Source organism: Borostomias antarcticus (genome assembly GCF_949987555.1).
Source record: "Borostomias antarcticus genome assembly, contig: scaffold_174, whole genome shotgun sequence".
Classification (NCBI taxonomy): Eukaryota; Metazoa; Chordata; class Actinopteri; order Stomiiformes; family Stomiidae; genus Borostomias; species Borostomias antarcticus.
Genome location: NW_028175706.1, coordinates 135,594 through 155,283, shown reverse-complemented (window position 1 = coordinate 155,283; position 19,690 = coordinate 135,594).

Sequence of the window (19,690 nt, the reverse complement as noted above, 5' to 3'; positions counted from 1 at the left end):
CGTTGGCTATGGATTTTGCTCAGGCTGCCAATCTAACACAAAACCCTTACATACAGGACAACATGGCTTTGCCAGATGCCCCTGTACTTTGTACTCGTCTGTTTGATGCTGCCGATGATGACTCTGCCAGTTCAGAAAAGCATCTTGGTAAGCAGAAGTTGACAAAGAGGCATTCTAAAAAGTAGATCACTGGCCATTTTTTGGGGTGGCATTCAAGAGCATTACTTGTCTGACTTGTCACTTTTGGTTTACAACTGGATTTACTGACACACACTGTACTTAACATGTATGTTTTTGGTTTATTGTTACCTGCCTACCATGGCTTGTAGTGAACACTACTTGGTGCCAAGTCTTGCCAATAAATAATTCAAATTTCTACATGTGTTTGTGCCATTAAGAAGCATTGTCCATAGATTGCTCTTGTTTAGATAAGTAATATGTGTGTATTACAAATGTTTGCCATGTTGGGTAGGCGTTGCATCTTGAGTGTCATGGGTCACACTTTTCCAAAACATTAATAACTTAATGGTGCGTTTCACTTGTCTTTGATGCGCCGGTCAGGCATCCTGCTTGCCCAACACCGCAAACTCCATCTTTCAGCTGGTCCTCCCTACAGCCTTGAAAGAGAAGGTGTGGCAGAATTTCCACGAACGGGCTGGCCACACGGGTGTGGGAAAGACTTTAGCTCTCATCCGCTGCCCACGAGTGTTGAGTATTAGACCAGCCTACTTTTCTTGTTTTATTGAGCTGAATGATTTTCATAGTTTGCAGTGGTTGAAGTTTACAGTGGTTATAACGTTTGCTGTGTTTACCAAGTCTGCAGTGTAGTTGCAGTCTGACAAACATATCTCTAAAGCCTTCAAAACATCAGTCGTATTTGCTTCATCTTTTGCGTGGTCAGCTTGGCCCCCACAACGCTGCTTGCAGCTTTAATTATTATTATTATTCCTCTGCCATTGTAGTCTATGGCAGCCCATAGAAGCTTATGGTAGAAAGTTATGAAAAATGGCACACTCATTCGGGACAGTGCCCTGACCCTCCTCACCAAGTCTCATGTCCACACCTCACCCTCTCTAGCGCCACCAACGTGTCAAAGTTGGAGGTGCATTTATGCATGCAGCTTTTCTTCAGCAAGTCCAATTTTCAAACTTCAGGTGTCCTTCAATTCCTTGGCTCAAGCCGGATTCAACGCACTCTATGACGTCATTGTGGCCATCTTGGCTTCTCCGCCATTTTGAATGATGTGCAAAACCCTTAAAATGTATCTCCTCCTAGGAACTTTCACCAATTTGCACGAAAATCGGTGGATGTCATCTATACATTAATGTCTACATAGGATGTACAGGGATTTTTGATTATCCATTGCGTTCGCTCGTGACAGCCAATCAAAATTGGCAGAAAAGCTGCAGAACAGGAACTGTGGTCATATCTCATTAATCTTTTAATCTATCAAAACCACATTTGGCACACTCATTCGGGACATACCCATGACATCTGTCACCAAGCCTCATGTTGACATCTAGTGCACTCTAGCGCCACCAGCATGTCAAAGTTGGAGTTGCGTTTATGCCAGTAACTTTTGAACTGTATGTCTAATCTTCAAAATTATGGTAGCAATGGATTCCCTGGCTCATGCTGAGTTCAAAACACCCCATGGTTTCATTATTACTTCATTTGTTTGATTGCAGAATGAAAGGAACACTTTTTGTCTTCTGCACAATTTCACCAGTTTCAGAGTGGTGAAAGGCGCATTTTGGAAAAAGTCACATTTTCTAAACTGCTATCCCTCTTCCAATTCTCACAGCTCATACACATTTTATATATCAAAACGTTCACACGACTCTTGGGATTCATAAAATCAAAAAAGCTAAGCTCTTCGATGTATATTTTTCACTCTGTGACAGTTCGAATAATGACCCCCCCCCCTCCATTGAAATCAATGGAGCCACACTCTAGAAAATCTCTCTTCGCTCTAGAATCTCTAACTGTTTCTAACTCTTCACCTCTCCTACACTTCTGAAGACCGAAGGACATTTTATACATGGAAATGTTCGCGTGATTGTCTGGATTCTGAAGAAGTAAATAGTTGAGCTATGCTATGTATACTTTTCGCTGTGTGCCAATTTAAACAAAGACACCCCCCCCTCTCACTCTACCGAGAGGAAGCAACCCTACCAGGTGACATTAATTAGGGCTCAGGACTCACTCTACAAAGAGGAAGCAGAAGCTGACATTATCCACTCAAATCTGCGACGCACTTTGTAAGATCCGTCGTGGCATAGCGGGTAGCGCGTCAGTCTCGCAAGCAGCGAGTTCAGGGTTCGATTCCCGTTCATCCAAAGTGCATTCTTATAATTATTGTAATTATGCTGCTGTGGAAGTCAATGGCAGACAACAGAATCATTGTCGGTCGCTCCTGCCAGTTAAAAGTTGTGAAATTTGGCTCACAGACCAGGGACTCGTGTGCCTATTGTTTAGAGTAAGTAATATGTGTGTATTACAAATGTTTGCCATGTGGGGGAGGCATCTTACAGTACGGTACATCATATTCATGGGTTTTGTTGTAGAGACGATTATCCAGACAAGCACATACAGTAGAGACAATCACATAGACAAGCTCATACAGTAAAGATAATCACATAGACAATTGCATACAGTAGAGAAAATCAGACGGAAGCACATACAGTAGACAATCACAGACATACAGTACAGCAGAGAACATAACATACAATAGACACAATTACATAGACACAAGCACATACAGTACAGACAATCACATATAGTACAATAATGCGCTCCTCTTGTGTAAAATGCAGCAGACGGAACTTGGTTGCGTATTGTGTGCCATGTTCATGGCCGTGTACAAATAGTCAAAGTGGGTAAAGGTAATGCAGTGAGTGGGTGTAGACTTCTGTGGAGTAGGGGAAGGTTTTGAAGATTCAATGGAGTCTAGTTTGTCTGAATGGGAAGGTACAAGTGAAGAAGTGAAGAACACTGGCCAGACTCCTGTTTACCTTCATTGCTATCAGAAGGTAGGCCGTCTTTCGCTGGTGCAGCAAGAAATTCCACTCTAGGCTCCCATTTTGTAGTGTTCACTGACAACAAAATTCTCGCAAACTTACAGGAGGTGAACCTGAGAAGCTTGGAGCAACAGTGGGCAGCCAGACTCTACAACTACCACTTCAACATCAAGTTCCAGCCTGACAAAACCAATGTTAATGCTGATGCCCTATCTCGTGTACCTGTGGATGGAGGAGAGGATGGTGAAGAGGAGGAGATCCTGGCCCTGAAGACTTTTCTCATCGGGGTGGAAAACCCATGCCCAGAAATGCTTAACTCTCCTGTCCAAGTTGACCTAGAAGAAGTGCAGCTGGGCCGAACCCCCTGGAGAATGGAAGGACGCCCAGCAAAAAAGATGACATGATTCGCCACATGCTGTTATCCTTGCAGACAGGGAAACCGCCCAGTGCAACAGAAAGGATCGCCCTGCAACGTGACACTCGGCAGATCCTCAAGGAGAGATAGAGGCTGACTCTGAGGGAGGGAGTCTTGCATCAGTGTGTGAGGGACCCCAACACCGCAAACTCCATCTTTCAGCTGGTCCTCCCTACAGCCTTGAAAGAGAAGGTGTGGCAGAATTTCCACGAACGGGCTGGCCACACGGGTGTGGGAAAGACTTTAGCTCTCATCCGCTGCCCACGAGTGTTGAGTATTAGACCAGCCTACTTTTCTTGTTTTATTGAGCTGAATGATTTTCATAGTTTGCAGTGGTTGACGTTTGCAGTGGTTATAACGTTTGGTGTGTTTACCAAGTCTGCAGTGTAGTTGCAGTCCGACAAACATATCTCTAAAGCCTTCAAAACATCAGTCGTATTTGCTTCCTCTTTTGCGTTGTCAGCTTGGCCCCCACAACGCTGCTTGCAGCTTTAATTGGGGGCCAAGCAGCGCAGCTGCGCAGGCACCCATTAAGTTTGTACCGTTTCTCTTTCTTCTTTATTATTAGTGTGAATGCTGCAAGCATTCACACTATTGTTATCCAGTTCTTTATTTTATTTTATTTTTTTTTTACTTCTTCTTCCGTACGTTTTTTGGCTCTCTGTAGCTCCTTCATACTTTGAGCCACTTAAACCATTCAAGTATCAAAATGTTCAGCTTGTTAAGGACATGCGCGGAATACTTTCAGATTTTTTATACCTTTTATACTTTTTAAAATATTCAACTTTTTCAACAATTTTTTTGAATGGAAGTCTATGGGGGAGTTTTGAAACCTTCTTCAGCCTTCAACTCCTTCATACTTTGAGCTACAGAAACCATTCAACTATCAAAATGTTCAGCTTGTTAAGGTCTTTATGGGATATCTTTCAGATTTTTAATATATTTTATACTTTTCAAAATATTCCGCTTTTCTCAAACAAAATTTACAATGGAAGTCTATGGCAGACCCTGAAACCCCTTGTCAGCTTTGAAACCTATCTCCTCCTTCATTTTTTGTGCTAGAAACCTCCTTCAAAGTTTAAAATGTTCAGGACCTTTAGCTGAGTAAAGGATCTATTCAGATTTTTGAAATTCCTTGTAGTTTTTATGTAATTTAAGTTTGTTTTGGACCTTTTTTAACATTGAAATGGATGTGTGGAATGTTCAGTATTTAGAGTGTGGCAGCCTGTGTTTTGAAAACATCTACACGTTTTGTAAACTGCTGTCGCTCCTACAGTTTTAACAGCTCATACACATATTCTACATTAAAACGTTCACACAACTGTGCTGATTCGTACAATGTAAGTATCTACGCCGTGTGACTTATAGTTTTCTCTTCATGACAATTTGTTCGGCAACTGCGCTCTCCATTGAAACGTATGGGCCCACACTCTGACTTTTGAGCTGCTGATTTTGCATTTTAACCCTTTTTCTAACTCGTTGCCATGCCTACAGTTTTTAAGCTACACGGACAATTATTACATACAAATGTTCAGCAAGTTCTCAGGATTCCTACGGTGTCAATATCTAGGCTGTGACCTTCATACTTTTTGAGAGAGAGCTGTCTGAAGCCGGCATGCCTTTCCATTGAAATGAATGAGAGGATGCTCAGTGTCAGTTGAGATTTGAATTTGGGGACACGCGCAGGCTCTCTGTACTGGCACCCTTTTATGACTACTGTGGTAGCATTCATATTCCTTCATTCCATCCATCCATCCTTCCTTCCTTCCTTCCTTCCTTCCTTCCTTCCTTCCTTCCTTCCTTCCTTCCTTCCTTCCTTCCTTCCTTCCTTCCCTCCCTCCCTCCCTCCTGCCTTCCTTCCCTCCTTCCTTCCTTCCTTCCTTCCTTCCTACCTTCCTTATATTCAAAGAAATATTCAGAATGACACTTTTTCAGGCTGTAAACTCATATTAATACCTTTTCTACTCTTTCAGCTATTGCACTCAATAAAACTATGAGTTATGATGAGTGGTTAAATACATTTTCAGTGTAGTACTACAGTAGCTGTACTTATAACAAACACACTGCTTCTCACTGCACCTGCTTCTCACTTCAACTCCTATACAAAACCTCCACAGCTACTGTTCGGCCACGGAGTGGGCTATAGACACACGGTCTCCAATGAGGGGTGCATGGGGATGGCCTGGCGGTCACTGACCTGCTCCTGACTTGCTCTGACCCGAGGGGATGGAGTCTCGCCATCACGCCATTATCTACGCCACGGTCCCCACATCTCAGCCCCTGAGTTGGCTAAAGACACAGTTTTCACAGTTGCGTGCATGTGGGTTGCCTGGAGAATGTGGGTGGCCCAGAGAGCAGTACACTGTCCTCGACCGGCTCTGACCCAAGGGGGCGGAGTCTTGCCACCACGCCACTACCATGCCTCGGAACTCACAACACAGCCTCTGAGGTGGCTAGAGACACACGGTCTTCACTGGTGAAGACAGGTGGGTAGCCCGGTGCGGCCTACACTGTCCACAACTGGCTGTGACCCGAGGGGGCGGAGTCTCGCCACCACGTCACTATCCACAACACAGACAGCACAACTAAGACCCTGAGTGAGCTACAGACAGACGGTCTTCACTGGTGGTTGCAGGGAGATTGCCCGGTCGTCACTGCACTGCCCGCGACCTGCTCTGACCCGAGGGGGCGGAGTCTCACCATCACGCCACTACCTCGCCACGGACCTCACAACACAGCCTCTGAGGTGGCTAGAGACACACGGTCTTCACTGGTGAAGGCAGGTGGGTAGCCTGGTGCGGCCTACACTGTCCACAACTGGCTGTGACCCGAGGGGGCGGAGTCCCGTCACCACGTCACTATCCACAACACAGACACCACAACTAAGACCCTGAGTGAGCTACAGACACACGGTCTTCACTGTTGGGTGTATGGAGATTGCCCGGATGTCATTGCACTGCCCCCGACCTGCTCTGACTGGAGGGGCCGGAGTCTCGCTATCACGCCACTATCCACGCCACGGACCTCACAACACAGCCTCTGAGGTGGCTAGAGACACACGGTCTTCACTGGTGAAGGCAGGTGGGTAACCCGGCACGGCCTACACTGTCCATGACCGGCTCTGACCCAAGGGGGCGGAGTCTCGCCACCACGCCAATATCCACGCCACTGACCTCACATCTCAGCCCCTGAGTGAGCTACAGACACACGGTCTTCACTGTTGGGTGCATGAAGATTGCCCGGATGTCAATGCACTGCCCTCGACCTGCTCTGACTGGAGGGGGCGGAGTCTCGCCATCACGCCACTATCCACGCCACGGACCTCACAACACAGCTTCTGAGGTGGCTAGAGACACACGATCTTCACTGGTGAAGGCAGGTAGGTAGCCCGTTGTGGCCTACACTGTCCATGACCGGCTCTGACCCGAGGGGGCGGAGTCTTGCCACCACGCCACGGACACTACAACTCAGCCCTTGAGTGGGCTAGAGACACATGGTCTTCACAGTTGGGGGCAGGTGGGAGGCCCAGAGAGGCGTACATTGTCCAAGACTGGCTCTGACCCAAGGGGGCGGAGTCTCGCCATCACGCCACTAACACGCCACGGACCTCACAAAACACCCTCTGAGGCAGCTAGAGACACACGGTCTTCACTGGGGAAGGCAGGTGGGTAACCCTGCGCGGCCTATACTGTCCATGGGGGCGGAGTCTTGCCACCACGCCACTGACACCACAACTCAGCCCTTGAGTGGGCTAGAGACACATGAGGAGCGATATCCGCGCATTGTAATTCATTTTCAATGAGAGAGGCGAGCGGACAATTGTGGAGCCGCGGACAATCTGGGGCGGAGCGGCAAGCGGGCGCGACCCCGAGAAATTGTCGCGCGCGTGCTCGTTTCGTGCACACGCCCGTCCGCGACAAGAGCTGAATTGTAGTCATCTTTCCCCGCTGCGCGCAGGACGCGTGTGTCCCCCGCTGATCCCAGCGAGAACGCAGGCGGAATATCGCTCCCCGTCTGAAACGGCCTTTAGTGGGCAGTTGGGATTTGTGTCACACCTGCAGCAAGGGACGTAGCCGGGGGAGTCGCCCTGCTTGCTGTCACAGCGAGGACACACAATCTGCTTTGCGATGGGGTAAACTGAATTTATGTTATCTATCCCCTGTTGAGGGATTGTGTGGGGAACACATCTAGCTAACGTTATATAGTGAGCTAGCTAGATCTATGCAGACAGCCGGCTAGCTGAGCCAGGGTCAAATGTCCTCCGAAGCTAGCAAGTTAGCAAAGGCAGCATTTTATATACGAACTGAATAACCTCCATAACTTTATGAATGTTGATGTATTATTAGGTATATGATATACTGTTTTCGTGATCCAAACAGCAACAGTGAACTAGCTGGCTAGCAAGCCAGTATCCACAGGTCAGTACGTTAGCTAGCGCACTTTGCAGTGAAAGCTAAGTTGAGTATCAGAATATTGCCGTATTTCACTGAAACTCATGCCTTGTTTTGCTACTATTCCGTACATAAGCTGGCCGAAGAAGCAAAGTTAGTCTACCTCTTGTGCAAAGTTCCTTGCGAACTTAGTTGCTGCTAGCTGGCTAGCTATAATAACGTACCATTCAAGCTAACAAGTTGTCTAGTGTCGGAGGGACAATACTGGATACAAGTCAACGCCCACACCAGATACCTAGCTAGGAAAGCTAGCCTCCTAGACAGTCAGCCCCAGACTACTAGCAAATAGCCTAGTACTCTGCCACTTTGATTATGGTAGGGTGGCTTGGTTCGAGGGCCTGACAGCGACCATGAAAAAGAAACTGTGGTCTCTCAAAACAAGTTAGCAAGGGTGGTATTGGGTCTTGGCTCCTGCACCCACATAGGGAGGAGACACTACCAAGAGCTAAACTGGCTTCCTGTAGAGGCCAGAGTTACTCAGCTCAGACTCACAACATAATCAACCACAGGTCCCCCGTTACCTTCAGAACTACTTCACCCCGGTCAGTGACTCCCATACCCACAGACCCAGAGCTAGCACAGCTAACCTTAAGCCTCCTTCCCTCTGTTCCAAACTAGGCCGGTGCACGCTCGCTTACTCTGGAGCCCAGGATTGTAATAAGCTGCCCATCCCCATCAAGCAGAGCTCGAGCCGCCTCTGTCACCCCAAAGGGACACACCTCCCACTCTGCTGTATGATGCGTTAATGTTTTACTCTGATTATAGGTTGAATGCCTAGATTAACCTCTCTCTTTCTCTCTCTCTGCAGTCTGTTTGTTTTGCAGCTTGTCTATAGGGTGTCAGTGAGATCTGTTCTACAGTGTTCTATGAAAAAGAGACTGCTGATTTCTGATCACTGTATCACAGAGTGAGTCACGCTGACACATACACACACACACTGTAAGAGCCGAGGTGGGTTAGGGTTGATATGCAATATGTGTACAAGCGTGGGGTTCTTCATTGTCGATCTTCTCTCTCCCTTTCTCTTTCTCTCTCTCTCTTGTCTGTCAAGAGAAACTTCAGTAGTGTAACTCTCCCAGGACAGAATGGTGGGGATTGAGTGGAAGAGACAGCCATCAAAGTGTCCCTGAGATGTCCAAATCACATTCAGACGCATCCAGCTGCAGCGACAAGGACACGACTGCAGACACATACAGGTGAGAATAGTGACACGTACAAATACAATGAGCAATGTATTTGTCTCCCTCCCTCTCTGTGTGTTTGTTCTCGTCCTCCTTCCCTCCCTCCTGTCTGTCCTCGTGGATGACGCATGTGTTCCTGCCCATGTGTTTGTGCGTGCGGGTGTGTGCTGTCTTCCTAGGAGGGCTAACGTGGAGTCGGAAAGGTGAGCGCTGGAGCGTCAGCAGGAAGGCATGGCTGAGCTGCAGAGGCAGCTCCATAACTGTCCTGAGTCTCTCACGGAGCAGCTGCAGGAACAGCTCCAGAGGGTGGGTCTCTCTCCAGGAAACCCTGGACCAACGCCACCAACTACCCGGTTAGTGGTAGTGGTCATGTGCGGTTGTAGGAGGTCTGTGTGTGGGAGAGAGGGAGAGAAAAGGAAAGGAGAGGAGGGGGGGCTGTGTGTTCAGTTAGTGTAGATCGTTAGATTACTCAATCTGTCACACTTGATGAGTTCTAACTTTGTGTGTCTGTCTGCACAAGCTGTCGGACTGTTTGGTTTATCAACAAAACATCAACTATTACAACTTATGCAAAATAACAACAACATACCATGAGCAAACTGTCCCCTTTTACATTTAATCTTCAAACTCATTAAGGGCCACGGTGTTACCCCACCCTGTAGGCTACATCTGTAATAATGGGGTATGGGACCTCCAGCAGCTGTCCCCACAACCCCCTCCTAGAGGTCTGGACTGACACTAAAGGTGGTGGCCTCTGCAAGGAGGAGGATTCTAACTTGGGTCTTCCCCTCCTTTATCACTGCTCTCTCTCTCTGTCTCTCCCTCTCTCTGTCTCTCTCTCTCCGTCTCTCCCTCTCTGTCTGTTTCCCCCAGCTCTGGTCACCTGCAACTGCTGATGGGGACCCCTCTGCTCTCAGTATCTACTCCACAGACATGAACCTGATGGTGTCTCTACTTGGGACCATGTGTATCGCCAGCACCCGGTACAGCATGTCTTCACGCTGGGCTTCTTCACCAAGATCTACTCAAGACACCTAAAGTGAGACTATGTGATGAGAGGGGGCAAAGTCTTCCCTGAAACGACCAAGATCAACTACATGTATGCAGCTGCTAACAGGCACACAGTAACCAAAGTGACCCTCTTTGAGGACCTTGGACATAAATTGCTCAAAGGAAACGTATTGTAGTAAAGAACTACACTCTATTCAAAGTGGATGGATTTGTATATTTAATGTGAGGAAGGACACTTTGTAATTCAAGGTCAGTGATTTTCAGTATAGTAATGTGAACAGTCAAACAGTCTCTCCCAAACTCCATTGTAAAGTCTTCTCATTATCAATGTCACCTCCACCATTTTTGCTGTTGGATTTCTCATTTCCTGTAATGGCAAAAGAGACGTTGGCTATTGGATCCATATTTCCTGACCCTCCTGGATATTGGCAATGGGCAAATGCTGTTGGCATACCAAGGCATCAACTCTTAACCCATGGTATATGCAACGACTCTTGACCAAATGATCTGTGAGGTCTGAACTACAACCGCCTCCCTCCAAAGGTTAATGAGAACCCTCTGCCCTCCTCCACCCTCAACAGACGTTTTTGACCTGATACCCATGGCTGCCATTTTTTGGAAGAATCCATCTAGTACTACTTTCCTACAATCATAACAGACAAAAATTGAACCCATGGTGGAGGGGAGTACTGTACATATTGTAAATACTGTAAAAAAAAAAAAAAAGATATATGTATAATAATTTAAACTCTTAAAATACAAATTGAATGAATGCTTCCATAAAACTGCACAATTGTATAAGATCCATTGTGGAGCATCTGTCAGGTCCGCCCGCCACCCTCCAAATGTTGATGACAACCCTATTGAAATCAATAGTTATTGATTTTGATATTTCAGAAACTGCCACCCTCCAAATGTTAATGACAAGCCTCTCTTGGAGTACTGTAAATACTGTAAAATCAATAACTATTGAAATCGATAGTTATTGATTTTGACATTTCAGAAACTGGGAAAACGTGTTTAACACTCTTTCACAGTAACATTCATTAGGATTCACTGGAATTGAAACAACCAAGGTTGACACTCAACAGGAAAGTGAAACAATTACGGGAAAGAAATTGAATGCATCCACAAAGATCGATTGTGGAGCATGTGATGCAAATGTAGCGATTGAAAATACTTTCTGAACAGACTGCCACTGTGAGAAACCATGTCCACTTTCAGACATGGAGGACAGATGGTCTGCATGGCCCTGGCCTCCACCACCTCTGTAACTTACAGTGGCTCCCTCTATGAGACATGTTTTGACCATGTAAGATTTTAATAGTAAAAATAAATAATGTATGCAAATCAATGACTGATGAAGCCATTACTTCAGGTATCTGGGATAGAAAAGTATGATTGACAGGTGTACAGAGAACATGGGCAACATCTTGGGAGAGTCCATTATGTTGTCTGTCAAGTACTTTCTGTTGATGTTTAAATCTGCAGCCACGTGACATTCTGTGTGGGGCTTGGCTGGAGGATATGTTGTCCCTCCCCAGCAACATTGCCAGTTCACTTCAGATACAACAGCTCCCCGCAAGTACGTCAGACATGGACACTGTTACATGGACAGTGGCTAGAGGATAACGCTTAGCAGCTCTGAACAAAAATAAGAGTATAAGGGCTGACTGTGTTTATTCTCCATCCCTCCCTCTCCTAGGAGAATGTTTCCCTCTGGTCACCTCCATCATGGCAAGGTCAGACTCTTTCCAGACACCTGGGTTGATCTTGGGTGTCTCTTTGGGAAGTCTTAATTTGTTCAAGGATTTGTTTATACTGTGTTATATCATATGTCCATGATACTGCGACCGTATGGTTTTGTTTGTTTACTTACAGACACGTTTCGTGGACTGCCTGTGACGAAACACCCAGCGATCAGGAAGAGAGATGATGTGGATGTGAGTGGTCCTAGGTCTTCTACTGAGCTGTTGGGTTCACACTTTCCCAAAATCCTACCTCTTCAACATCATGGACACCCCAGGTGTGTGTGTAGGTGAAAGTGAGAGACTACTCTACATCATGTGCACCCTCAACTTCTGTGATTAGGGCTTTCCAGCCGTATAATGTCCAGAAGTGGAGTAGTCCGTCATGTCTTCCTGTTCAGGTCACATGAAGTTCTCGGATGAGGTCACATCAGGGATCTGAATCTCAGCTCTTCATAGATGCAGCGGAAGGAGTGGGTCTATTTTATCCTTCTTTCCTTTTTCCCTAGCGGAAATTCTTGTCCTGTGTGTCTCATGCAGAGGCCTCTGGCATATTGATTCACCACTCCTGTCTTAACTCAGGCCTCTGTCTTCCTCTCTGTAGGTGATGTTGAACGCAGTGGCTGATCAAGCACACGGTCCTGGAGCATCTGGTCATCACCACCTGCATCAACAAGGTGGACCCATCATCGTGGAGCCAGAAGATCTCGGGCGGTATAAGGAGCTCTAGAATATGGGTGTGGATACAGAAGAGTGTTAATGAAACTTACCTACATAAAACACAAACACTAAAGCCACATCATCCTGTATTTTGTAGAGGTAACTGAATGAAGTAGACTTGACTGAAATGTTGACACTAACCCTGATTGACAAAATTACAGCTCAGAGAAACCACAGGTCCTGTTTGACAGAATTGTATCTGTACTGCTTAATAATCATAATCATAATAAAGCTCTTTTGTTACACATAAAATGTACTGCTAAATCAATGACTTTGTCTTACTTGATATTTACCAGAGTGCAGAGATTTAAATATAAAATGAAAAGGGTGTACTATACTCGATTCTAATTGGACAATCGCTGGATTCTATGGTCAATAAGACTATTTCAATAACTGACAGCATTGACCCGATCTTGGCTGTTGAATGTGAACCCATATACAATTTGTAAACGTTTATTCTACCATGGAGGACTGTCAAATATCCCAATTTCCCGATTAATGTAAATGTGCAATTTTATTATAATAATCTGGCCTAATGTAGGCCTAGGATAGCCTGTTGTGTAGGCTATTGCATAATTAACCAACATTATTTTCATTTTTATTTACTGTTGGATTTATCTAGATTTTAGAGATAGGCCTACTCGTTATTGAATAGGCTACTAATATTGTAAATGTTTAATGTTAACGAATCATCTTAATGAAATTATATTGCAATGCTGCTATGGAATCAGCTTGGCGAAGCCAACCTTTGTCAATGTCTTTTGTCGCTGAAGCTACAAAATAAACACGAAATATTGTTGTGTTGAGTATTAATGTCGTTGGTGCATAGTTAACATTAACTGATCAATAGGCCTGCCTAACTAGGCCTACATTGTCTGTTGCAATAATAGCCTATAGTATAAACTGATTTCATCAACAATACTGCACATTTCAGATTTCCATTTGATTTCGAGGGCATAGACCTAGGCCGTGTATTTAAAAAAAAATACTATATATAGTATGTGAGTTGCAGTATATAGGTTACTATATGCGAGTTGCAGTATACACTATAGCATGTAGTATCGGTGTTTCCCCTAGGATTGAGTTGTAGCAGCGGTGGTGATGCACGCGCGGCTGCAAAAATGTGCACACGAAGCGTGCCGATTTTTTTGTATGTGTGCGCGTGCGTGAAATGTGCCCCGTCAAGAGGTCTGCCAGCACAAGGAGGGATCTTGACTCCTATACTGTACATTTACACAGTATTGAGCAGGGCAAATGTCTGTCTAGCTTTACACGTGATGAGGTTTCTCAAGATTGAGTAAATATTAAAATATACATGTATTGAACAACTCAGTGGCGTCTGGTGGGTCCTAGAACCGGGTAGGCCAGGGCCAACGAAGCACAATTTTTTGGGAGGTAAGCATGCCCTGATGGGAGGTTTCACAGCACCAGAAGGGCGCTGAGCATTGGCATTTTTATGTAAAAACATACGTTTTATGCATGCACCGTGAGCTGTTGTGTTGATTTAACTTTCTAAATTGTTTTGGGTCAGTGACATTAGGATATCGATAATTAGGGATGACAGATATAATATTCTCTCACATCAGATATATTTTTGTCCGCTATTGTTTTCAAAAATGTATTTTTGGACACCACTACGTCACATTTGATGAAGCGCTGCAGAGCGCTGGGACGAAGCTCTCCCCAGCGTTTTTCTGACAGAAAAGGGCTATGTGGACACGGGCCCTTAATACGTCCATGCACCCGACAGAACCCTAATTTAAACATTACCTAGTGTGACCGGCTGTATCTATTCTCTGTTATTTTATCAAAAGGGATCTGTTTAGTAGATGAGCGTTACTTGCGTAGGCTATTCCTGTGGAATGCGTTTGCCAGTTGCAGGACTTTCCTTTCAGCAAATGATAATCGCTTAATCCATGATCACTCAGCGATTGCTTGCTTCATTTTTTACTCTAACGTTACCCAACCGGTGCTTATTGTTATAAGCCTAATCGTTGTGCTGACATCAGGGAAGTGCTTAAGTGTCTCGTTTTATGCATAACAGGTGTGTGAATTAAGCGTCCGTCCGTAGCGCTAAATGATAGGCCTATCGCTATCGTTAGTTTCTAAAAAGATAAGACGGAGCCTCTCCTCTCTTCCTCTTCTCCCCCTCTCCGCTCCGCTCCTCTCCTCCCCCTCTCCTCTCCGCAGCGCGCATATTTCTGCGTACCGCTGCTGCTATATTCATATAGGGGAAACACAGTATGGATGGACATGATATAGGCCTGCAAGTAGTGTGAACATTCGGACAGTCACACTGTCTCGAGATCTCAACACAGCTGTCATAATACTGTACATTTCGCGGGCATATAGCGTCCTGTCTCGAGACCCCAAGAATTATAGACTAGTAGGCTACAGCAGAAGTTTTCAGCCTAGTTATTCGACTGGAAGACCTCGAGATACAAGGCGGGTAATTCAATAACGGCTATTCCAAATTACAGTTTTAATATTTATTCCTCAAAACCACTGTTAGGCTTACTTATTGTAAACAATTAAAAAGTTATTTAGGCTACCTAATAAGTGGTGGGCTATTTAATTGATTATAGAGGCTATGTGAATAAATGATAGCTAGCTTGGCACTGACTGGTACTAAGTAGCTAACGTTAGCTAACAGTTATTGGTCCATGGCCTAACGTTACACCTAAGGTGAGCTTTTTGACCTAGGCACATCAAATAGGCAATATGTTTGGCTTTGGGTATATTTGAAGTGCCCAGAAAAAACGGATAACGAGCCTTGGGTATTTGCGCGCACACCCGAACACAATTTCACTGGAATCTTAGCCCACACTTAATCCAGATTAAGGACCCCTTAATTCATATTAAGCTGTTCGGTACAGTTTAATGGGTATTTTAAGGGGAATTTAAGGGAAATTAATGGTATTTTAAGGGGTTCAGGTTTCAGAGATCCTGACTGACCATTGCAGGTGGGGGGAGGGGATACAGTGGGATACACAAATGATGTGAGGTTTTTTGGTCACTGTTGTCCCGAAAATGTTGTGTATTGGGATATTCATTGCCATTACATTTTACAGGGCCACCTCTTTTTTTTTGCTCAGTGCCCTTGGAGATCTGGTGCCCCTAGGCACGTGCTCGGCTGCCCATATGGTTAATCCGGGCTAGTTATGGTGGGCTAGCATACAACTACCAAGTGTCTGCCCTCCCTTTCTTAATTCTTCGATTTAAAATGTAAAGATGAAAAACGGAATGAGCAAATACCCAAGGCTCGTTATCAGTTTTTTCCATTTGTATAAGCACGTCAAACCAAGTAACTTTAACTACAATGTTCAAATATATTAACTACCATTGTCAATGAGTGAAGCAAACCTAGCTAACAGCAGCGTGCATATTTTAGGCTACAATTAACCTTTAGGCCTACTAGCATTTCGTCACTGAAGTGCTAATTTTTGACCCTGTGAAGGCTAGGCTAGCTAACCTTACCACCTCTGGTACATCAAGAAGCCAGCTAACGTTAACCAAATTAGCTTTTTCACTTTCAGCATCAATCATAAACTTACCATCATGTCATTCGTTTCTCCGATATTTGCCTGCTGGGCTCTGGCGGCCGCTGTGCTTCGTGCTCACATCCGAAGCTATTACTGGGAATGGACGCGGCTAACGTTACATGATCAGGGGTACTAGAATGACGAGCGAACGAAGAAAAGTTTTTTGAGCACCACGTTTTCGTATTGTAGCTTCAATAATTTTCATTTACATGAGACGACAACCGCCAGCTAGCTCGCTCAGATATGACTGAGATAGGAATCAAGGCCGTCTTTGTTTTTACACACTGTGATTGACAATTGACAGCTGCGACGGCCTATGGAAGGGAAAGGGGTGGGACATACTCACGTGGACCAAATTTGATTGTATTGTGATAGGTGAAACTATGTAATAGAACGTAGGTATAGCCTATCAAAACGGCCCGGCCCAGGCCAGCACCAGACCCCACTCCCAGTGAGTGGACCAGTGCAGTGGCCATAGCGGTGCAGATATCCCCTGTTGCGCGCCTGACTTTCGTTTTGTCCCGCCCGAAAATATCCCCGGCTTCCCCTATAAATCTTTATTTATGTAAGAATATGTAGAACATTTTGATAACATCTTTAGGCCTATGTAAGATTCAAGAGACCTATTCGATCGACCAATATCCTATATCAAAAAGTGCGCTATACAAAATAATTTATGTTTCACCACTCCATGTAGGCTACTGTAAGGTTATGGAGAGCATGATTTGATCCTATATTAAAGGTCATAGTGGCAACTTTTCAACTTATATAGACGAATAATTCTTTAAAAAAATAAGACATCCACAGGGCTTTTAGAAAGGTGCAGAATTAAAGTAGGCTACTCCTTTTCAATCAAAAATTGTATTTGGTCTGAATTTATTAATTTAAGAAATTTTGACAGGTTCGACAATGACGTAACTTTCTACGGTTCTATGGGCTGCCATAGACTCCCATGGCAGAAGAATAATAAATCATAAGAAATAAATAAGAAAAGGTACAGATAAGATAAATAAATAAGAAAAGGTACAAACACAATGGTGACCTATGCAACTTCACTGCTTGACCCCTAATAACATCTTAAACTTAAATTGCTCTTTCTTGTTTTTCTACAGAATGACTACATTGAAAGAGATTCTTTGCGGTTCCTCAAGCCAACCATCAAGTCGCCTACCATCACTGATTTTAAAAGTGGTAGGGAAAGAAGCTGTCACCAAGGTGGTGGAGTTCCAAATGACAGAAGGCAAAGCGTTCCCAAAAAGAAGCAAAATCAACTTTTTATGTGCTGTCACCGATGGCAGCACAGTCTCCAAAGTTACCCTCTTTGAGGATCTCGAGGGCAAACTTCAAAAGGGCCAAACCTATGTAGTTAAAAACTACAGTGTGTATAAAGTGGATGGTTTTTCTACTATTAACATTAAGAAGGACACACTATGTTTCAAGGTCAGTGATTTGCAGTAGACCTATAGAACAGCAAATGCCATGTCGCCCAACCTTCATCGTAATGTCTTCTCATTGTCAATTAACTGCCTTGTATAATAAGGATAGTTAGTATGGATGTTTTTACTTTAAAGAACAAATTGTACGATTCTACAGTAAATAGATGGAAAGTGTGATTTCTGATTGATGGTCAAAAACAACTGTCTTAAAGAGGGGGGCACTGGAAGTGTCAGAGGAGGTGGAGGCCAGGGCCATCCAAACTATCTGTCCTCCGTCCCTTAAAGTGGACATTGGGCAAAGAAATGATGAGGCAGGCTTCCTCACCATCAGTGGGACAGTCTGTTCAGTAAGTATTTTGAATTGCTATACATAACATTACAGGCTCAACAACGGATCTTATATTTGTGTAGTTTTGTGGATGCATTCATTCAAAATGTATTTTGCAATTTTAAAATGGGTTTGTAGTTTCACAGTACTTCCACAGTTCAAAAGTTTGTCTGTTATGATTGTAGGAAAGCAGTACAAGATGGATAGTTCCAAAAAATGGTGGCCAAGGGTGTCCAGTCCGGGACATCACCATCGATGGTGGAGGAGGGGAGAGGGTTACCATTAATCTGTGGAGGGAGGCGGTACTCCTTGATATCCCCCTTGGGATGGAGGTCAGTCTCAGTCACCTGAAGACTGCACCCAATCAGACACTAAAGACGACCAATTTCACACAGCTGCTCGTAAGTATTGTATTTCATACAAGTTCAGACCTTGTAGATCATTTGGTCAAGAGTCATTGCATATACAGTACCATGGGTTAAGTCTCTTTACCATTCTATTTGAGTAATGCCTCAGTATGCCAATAGCATTTGCCCATTGCCAATATCCAGGAGGGTCAGGAAATGTGGATCCAATACCCAACGTCTCTCTTTTGCTTTTACAGGAAATGAGAACTCCAACCGCAAAAATGGTGGAGGTAACAGGAATAATGGAGGAGGAAAAGGAGGTGGCATTGCTGTTGGAGGACAACAGCCATGTCTGGATGGATCAAGATATGGTGGAGAAGGCATTCAAGGGGAAGCTGCCAGAGACCCCATTCCGTGTGGAGCTCGTCATACAGGGGGACAGGGTCATTCAAGTTCTACATTCAGAAATGTAAGTTTTAAGTCTCTTTCCTGTAATTGTTGTCGTGTGGAGCATCAACCTTGGCTGAATGTGTTTCAATTCCAGTTAATCCCAATGAATATTACTGTAAAAGACAGTGTTAAAGCAATGTTTTCCCAGTTTCTGAAATATCTTTCTGTCTCCCATTGTCTATTTGTGTATTTGGTTCACATCAAATATATCACCTGGTCCCACTCCTGATGGCCTGAGCAGTAGGAGTGAACTTGTATGTAATCTGTTTCAGGTGACATACACAAAGTTTGCCAAGGCACTGTGGGGAAACATTTCAACGTGAGTGGAGCTCTCTTGGATGTTGAGTTCAGATTTGATTGGAATGCAGAATGATGCTTAAACCACTACCCGCTGTCTGTGTCCCTCTGCACCCCGCCCCCCCCCTCTCTCTCACCCCCCCAGGCATAAGTTCACCAAGAAAGTCCCATAGATTTTTTTTTTGAGGAAATATCTTCCTGTTTTGCTCTGATATCTTCTTGTTTTGTGTGTGTATGCATGTCTGTTTTAAATATATATATATATGAATGATTGGAAATTATTACATTTGAAAATAAATGATTGTTTATATTTGTCTGGTTTCTGTGTCTATCTTTCAGATGTGATTGTCAGAATTGATAAGCCTGTCTATGAAAAGCACTTCATAAATGTGTAACTATGTGAACTGAATTGTATTTTGAACTTAATTAAGGTGCAGGATATATCAAGTGATCTCGTTCACTCTTAAGATATATGGTATGTGCTGTTTGTTTGTACCTCTCATCTTCACAGCAGCACTTCATGGCTGTCTTTTGACCAGACATACTCCTTTCTTTTAGTATCTTATGTTAAATTAAAATGCAAAATTATTTCATTATTTGGCTACTGATTAACATTAATGTGTAATTTGCCACCCCCTCTGAAGAGGCATCTTTTCGGTGACCTATTACTTCATAATAGGGAGGGAAAGTAATCTCATCGCCCCCTAGTGGTAGCGTTCCTAATGCCGAGAGAATGAAGGGGAT